This window comes from Dendrobium catenatum, unplaced genomic scaffold (assembly GCF_001605985.2).
Source record: "Dendrobium catenatum unplaced genomic scaffold, ASM160598v2 fragScaff_scaffold_716, whole genome shotgun sequence".
Taxonomy (NCBI): domain Eukaryota; kingdom Viridiplantae; phylum Streptophyta; class Magnoliopsida; order Asparagales; family Orchidaceae; genus Dendrobium; species Dendrobium catenatum.
In genome coordinates, this window is record NW_021319178.1 from 20,000,321 (window position 1) to 20,007,340 (window position 7,020).

At 34.5% G+C, this 7,020-nt stretch overlaps 1 protein-coding gene across 20 annotated transcripts in view; it reads right to left on the minus strand.

Annotated features, from left to right (window-relative positions):
• The window catches only part of LOC110107656, a 112,789-nt gene that overhangs the window by 42,276 nt on the left and 63,493 nt on the right, over positions 1–7,020 (minus strand). For 11 of the 20 annotated variants that reach the window (XR_003701211.1, XR_003701229.1, XR_003701223.1 and 8 more), the window contains one exon: positions 3,656–3,894. The exons of 5 other annotated variants lie outside the window; for them this stretch is intronic. The gene's annotated coding sequence lies outside the window, so the exon portion shown is untranslated. Of the gene's footprint in view, positions 1–3,655; positions 3,895–5,032; positions 5,056–5,148; positions 5,545–5,564; positions 5,717–7,020 lie in introns of those variants that run through there. 4 more of the 20 variants (XR_003701218.1, XR_003701215.1, XR_003701214.1 and 1 more) reach the window with 4 other exon arrangements.

Consider the following 7,020-nt stretch of genomic DNA (forward strand, 5'->3'; position numbering starts at 1 on the left):
TAAGTGTCTTCTTCAAAGATTTATGCTCTTCTAAATTAAATGTGGAGAATTTGATTCTTATGGAGCAGCAAATTCCATTCATTTTGTGTCAACTTGAGAAAATATTTCCTCCAGGCTTTTTTGACTCTATGGAGCATCTACCTGTTCATTTACCATATGAGGCTATGGTTGGTGGACCTGTTCAGTATAGGTGGATGTATCCTTTTGAGAGATATTTAAATAAACTTAAGAAGACCGCTAAGAACAAATCACGACCCGAAGGCTCTATCTGTGAAGCATATTTAACATACGAGACAACTCAGTTTTGCTCGTATTATTTTGAAACAATATCTCAATCAGGTGAAAGTTCAACATCTCAAAATGTTGGTAAATCCTCTAATATATCTGTATTCAGTGGAATTGGGGAACCTTTAGGCGCTAGCACCATGCGCTATTTGGCCGATAAGGAGATGGCAGTTATCACATTGTACATCTTGCTTAACTGTGATGAAGTTGAGCCGTATCTCGAGTAAGTATGAGTTAAGTTGTTTATATTTTCTATTTTCTTTTAGACTTTGTTCTAAACTCAAGACAAAAATTTGTAGGAGGTTCATTGATGGTCTTAGTACATCAGAAGAAGGAGAAGTCCAGAAGATAGTGGAAAAAGAATTCACTGCTTGGTTTAAAAATACGGTATGTTTTGAATAATTATTCTTACTTAATGAGTTAATTATTTCAATTAATATTAGTAACCATAACATCTTGTACATTTAAAGGTACACACTGAAGACAGTTCGCAGCATTCAAAGTTATCTGAGTTAGCTTGGAGACCAAATAGATTAGTAAAATGTTATCAAATATTTGAGGTCAATGGTTATAAATTCCAGACAAAAAATTGGTGTGAAGGAAGACAGAAAATTCAGGCGTATGTGTAAGAGGGAACACCCATACATGGGATGATTCTGAATACTACTGTTGTGAAACTGTGGTGAAATTGTTAATCTGTTGTAATGTTACAATTGAAATATTGTAGAATTGATATTTGTATAGGTTTGCAGGTGTGGAAATTTGATTGTTGGCTGGGAAGATTTTTTTTTTGTCCATGCTACAGGTTTTCGGCGGATTTTGCGCCGGAAGTTCGCCGGAAAAGACGATACAACGAATTGTATCGTATGCACCGTCGTCTTTGTTCTGTCGGAAATTACCGGCGCATGTTCCGGCGCCATATGCGCCGATAATTACCGGCGTAAACTTTGCGTCGCAAGCAAAATCGTGGGGTTTCTACGCACACTTTGCGACGTTTTATCCGCCGGTAATGTCCGACGCATAATGCGACGCTAATTACCGACGCATATGGCGCCGGAATTAAGACGTTTTTTAACGTCGATAACAATCCATTTTTTCGCCGGTAATTCGTCGGAAACTGCGCCGGAGACATTTCCGGCGCAAATCTTGTGCGGGAAATAATTTATCGACGCGACCGAAACCAGTGTATGCATTTCCGCCGAAACGTGTACCGGAAACTTATAGTTTAGTCGGAATATCTATGTTTTCCGGCAGATTTCGTCCGCCGGTAATATGGGTTTTTCATGTAGTGAATATGGAAGAATAATAATGGATCCTTAATCGAGAGTATTCTCGGGCTCTAGCTAACCACGGGGGCTTGCGCCCGTGGGAAACGGAACTCCACCATCAAATAAACCCCACTCAAGCTGATGTATCAGGTGGGGGAAATCCATTATTTTGATCATGTCGTATATATTACTACCTATCGGGGTGCGTTGGCTAGAGCCATTATCCTCGATGATTAATCGTATGTACAATTTAATCTGCCATTCCATTGGCCTGTTTGCAAGGAGTACGGAAGCCTGTAATTGTCTCCATCCCTTAAGTTGATGCGGTCATATACCCTCTGCTCTCTACAGCCGACGATGTCCTTTCAGAGGTTCACATACATGTAAAGATTTTAATGTAATTTTCAGAATTCAAAATATAGAAAAAATAATTCAAGCATTTAACATTTACTTGAGTAATGATTTATTCTATTCTATTCCATTTAGTAAAAGGAATATCAATTTTAACTCCATCTATAATATATGATGGTACATAATAACCAGTTTGAATCATATACTACATTTAATAATCCACTGATTGCAAGAAAATAGTCATGCAATTTTTTTAAAAATTAAAAGAAATATTTTCAAAAAAAGATGATTGAATATCCTTCCGCAGTATTACTATTTCCAAAGTTAGCCATTTATTTTTTTTCAAAAATTTTCTAAAAGATGATTTATGAATCCCACTCTGATACCACTTGAAAATTCATAAAGGTTGTTAGACCTTATAAAACTAGTCCCGATGCTAACCAAGAGGAGGTGAATTGCTGAATTAAAAACTTTTTAAAAATTTTCAACATCTAAAAACTAATATTTTTATCTCTCAATGCGGAAGCAAAGTAATTTCACAATAACAGAAAATTAGAGATTTTCAACCACACAATTAACATAGAAATAAATGCAAAAAATAAAGTGTAAAAAAAATAAAATCAAGAATAAATAAACAAGAGATTTATAGTGATTTGATCAACCTGACTAACATTCACTCCTTGGAGACTCTCTCTACAAGTATTGCTATAAACTCTTTAGTGGCTCTCATTTAGCCCTCACAGTTAAGTGGAGAAGCTCTTACAAACTCTCTTTTACCAACCCAATGCGGTAGAGGACCGCACTCTTTTCACAAGCAAAGAAGTTTGACTCGTTTTCACCCTTCTAGCTAGGCAAAAAACATTGACTCCTTATCCTCCTAATGAGGTAGAGAACATGGAATCACTTTCATCTTCCCCGGTACAGCGAAGTAGCCGGATCCTTTGACACCAAAGATATCATCTTCTTCCTAAAACATCCCTCAAGATAAACCTTGAATCTGATGGGACTGAGGTGCAAGCTAGACGTATCAATCGTATGAAAACCCTCCACACTCCCTTTAAACCCAAAAGGATCATATCCCTCTCAAACTCCACCATTTTCTCTATCTCTTTCAAGACTCTCTCTTCAAATTTTCTCCAGAAGAATGGAAACTCAATACATGCCAATGATTCTTACAAAGTCTTTAAAGAACGCTTAAACAGACAATTTTCAAAAACCCTAAAAATCATTTCAGTCGTCAAAGATCATATAGTACGATCCTAAGATCATTTTGTACAATGAGTACAAAACAGCCCTTTCAGCCAGTAAGATCAGCATTTCCCTGTACGATCAGTTCAAGTATTTGAACAGATTGTTCATTACAAGAATATGATAGTCCGAGACGATTAATTCAACTGAAATGCAGTTTGTCCAGGACGAAACATGGGACGACCAAAATCGTCTCTATTTGATCGTACAATACAATCCAGTTCATACAGTACGATCATAATATCAAAATTAAGCATATTTGATTGACTAATCACATGATCAATTGAAGCATGATTATCATAAAACATCCAACACAATGTATGATCAATTTAAGCATGATTATCATAGATCGTCCATATGATATACATCGTCCTGAACAATTAAAATAAAATATGAAATTAAAATATTACCTAAATTATAATTGGAGTTTATTTTTTATGATTATAACTGATTGTCCTTGACGATCTAAATCGTCCAGTACGATTAGTTAGATGAGCTGAATGTACGGTATAATATAAATCGTACATTATGATTAAGTCAAAATTTAAACATCATCGGATTTTGACTCAATTCCACTCCCCCTGAGTGTGCGTTTACATGGTCTTCAAACTAGCATACACCCTTATAGGAGTTGACTCAAAAAATCAAAAATACATCAATGAATATTACAAAAATCTTTACAGCATAACCTATTCTACCCAATCTTGAGCATTGAATCTTCATTGGACGGTACACGGTGTTCCTAAAATATTAGTACACATAAATAAATATACATTGCAAATACAAGTAGACATAAGGATGTAAAAAAAAAATAGACATAAGGATGTGAGTCAAAATGTTTGTTATCATCAAAAACATAAACTCATGGATGATTTGTGCACATAAAATAGCAGCATTCCAATGGCCTAGTTAGGAAAGTAGATGTATTAGATTTGACTTATATTAAGACAGTTAGAGATAGACCTAAAAAGACTTGGTTAGAAAATATTAAAAATAACATTTTTATTAAATATAAAAATGAGAATTTGACTCTTAACAAGACATAATGGGGAAAAAATATTCATGTAGCCAACCCCACATAGTGGGATAAATGCTTGATGATGTTGTGTTGTTGTAGTAGTAGTGAATTTGCTAAGAATTGCTTTATCGAGTAGTAAAAGAGTTGTTAGTAAGAATTTCTTACACACCACATATAATATAAAGAACAGCAAGTATATAGGCAATATAAGTTCTTAGCAAAAGTTTTTGCTAGAGAAATATCATATATGAAATATGGATTTTGAAGAAGAGTTGGCCCTAAGCAAAAAATCAAAAACCTAAAGCAATAGAGTTTAGGTGATATTAAAAGAATAACAACACGCAAAGAAAATATGAGAAGTGCTCTAATAATACTTGTTGCAAAAAATGTAAGTAGCTAAACATGAATATTGAGCTTGATTAAATTATGAACAGTTTTAAGATCTCCAATCACAATAAGGCATTGCATGAAAATTGCAAGACTGCGTAAGATCAATGCAGAGCTACTCCAAACACTAAAAAGAGCTAGGGAACTGCTTGATAAGCAGCTGTAGACCAACTTAGGCAATGAAATTGGGGATGGGATCATTTGCATAATATCATGTCATAAGAGTTTATGCCACCAAATAAGGGTATAATCTTAATAGAAATCATTAAAAAAAAAACTAAAACTAGTGGCAATGGAATTTTTCTAACTCATCTGTGTTAGAATCCAACATAATATCAATATAAGAAAATAACATTTCTGATAGCAAGAGAAAGAGGGATAGGAAGAATTGATAAGTTATTTGAAATGAAAGAAAAATAATATAGTTGATGGGGCATGGAAGACGAGAAGCAGGGGCCCAAATTCTCATAAAGAGATTTTCTGTTGCATCATGGGTCCCTAAGGAAGGAAGTATTCGAGCTACTTAGAAATTTTGTAAGTGAAATTCTTCTTGGACTTCAGCTCACCAATGCACAAATTTTTTTAGAGGATGAAAACTTTGGCAGGCACAGTTTTCCATCAAGAAACTATTTTACCATACACCATAATGCAATAAGCCCATCAGAGGTTAAGAGGCGCTATAAAAGATAGCAATAATAAGCATAATTTAAGGCTCAGATATCACCTATTCCCAAAAACCCAAATTTCTTAGGAAAGCTAGGATATGAGGTTAACTTTTTTATTTACCATTCTGTCATGCAATAAAAATTAACACAGTTTATTTAGAAACTTGTAATGACAGTTCCTCAAATCGAATAAGATACAAAGTTTCATATGTTGTATCTAAAAAATTGAAGTCTACTAGCAAAAGACAGAAATTTAGCCTTCTAACCATCTAAAAGAGAGGAGAATTTCTGCATTAAGAGGTTGAAAGTCAGAGACAGTCTCCTGAATTTAAAGCTTTGTTAATTTCAATAGAATTGAAGAGGTTGGGAGAAAAAAAGGATAGTATTTTTCCAATGATTAATTTTAATATCGTAATGCAAATGAAATTCTCTCATAATGTCACTAAGAGAGGCAGAATTTTGATAAGTAGCTCTATCAAACACTAACAAGTTATCTGCATAAATAATGTGAGAATAATAAATGGAGGCAATAGAGATACTTTACAAGGGTTATCCAATATGAATCAATTAAATAGATTTGATAAGTCATTCATAATAATGCAAAAGAGATGAGGAATAAGGGGCGTCCATGCCTCAACCCAAAAGTTGAACTAAAATACCCTTCACAAAAGTCATTAAAGAAAATGAAATAATAAACATCATCAATACAAGGTTTAATCCAATAGAAGAAAGGGGAAGGAAGCCCTTTCTGCTCAAGACTTGGTAAAGAAAACCACTCGAGACAGTATTAAAAGCTATGAAAATGTCCAACTTCAACAACAACAACAACAACATCAAGCCTATATCCCACTACGTGGGGTCGGCTACATGAATCCTTTTTCTCCATTGTGTCCTATTAAAAGTCAAATTCTCGTTTAAATCTAATAAAGAAAGGTCATTCCTAATATTTTCTAACCAAGTCTTTTTAGGTACCTCTACTCTCCTAACCGGGTCATCGGAAGGCCACCTTTTTATGTGACCAAACCATCTAAGGCGACTCTCTCTAATCTTATCTTCTACTGGAGCTACTCCAACCTTTTCACGTATATGCTCATTTCGTATCCTATCTCTAAGGGTAAAGCCACTCATCACCTGAGCATCCTCATCTCTGCCACACTTAACTTAGTATTATGCTTCTCTTTTAAAGGCCAACATTCGGCACCATAAAGCATTGCAGGCCTCACTACCATCAAATATTAGTTATGCATGTAAGGAAAAATATATTTTTATAAATGAATATATCAAATATTAGTTATGTAAATATTAGAAGTAATATTACTTAATATAAAAAAAATTGCTAATGTAACTATATATATATATATATATATATGTCCGAATAGATGCTTGAATGGGAAGAGAAGTTTTGGCATTTAGTTATTGTGGTGGGCCCCATTATCCTCATTTCTTCTAATAAATTCACGCATGCAGAGATAGATGGAAATTTGTGATTAATCGGTAAGCATGCAGGCGGTATAGTGGTGCTGTGAAGAAAATCAGCCTGTATACAGCGGCTGAGAACAAAGGCTGAATGGATTTTGTGATTGTGAAGTGGCAGTGAAGGAAATAGGCAAGCATACAGTGGCTGAAGGGCTGGCAAGCATACAATGGCTAAAGAATTATGTGAAGACAAAATTTATTCTGTGAATTCTGTGAAGTAATGCAGTGAATTCTATGAAGGAATAAGAAGAATAAAAGGTTGAGAGAATAAGTAAAAGAAGAAGAGAAATTGAGGAAAGAAGAATAAGAAAGAAAATTCAGA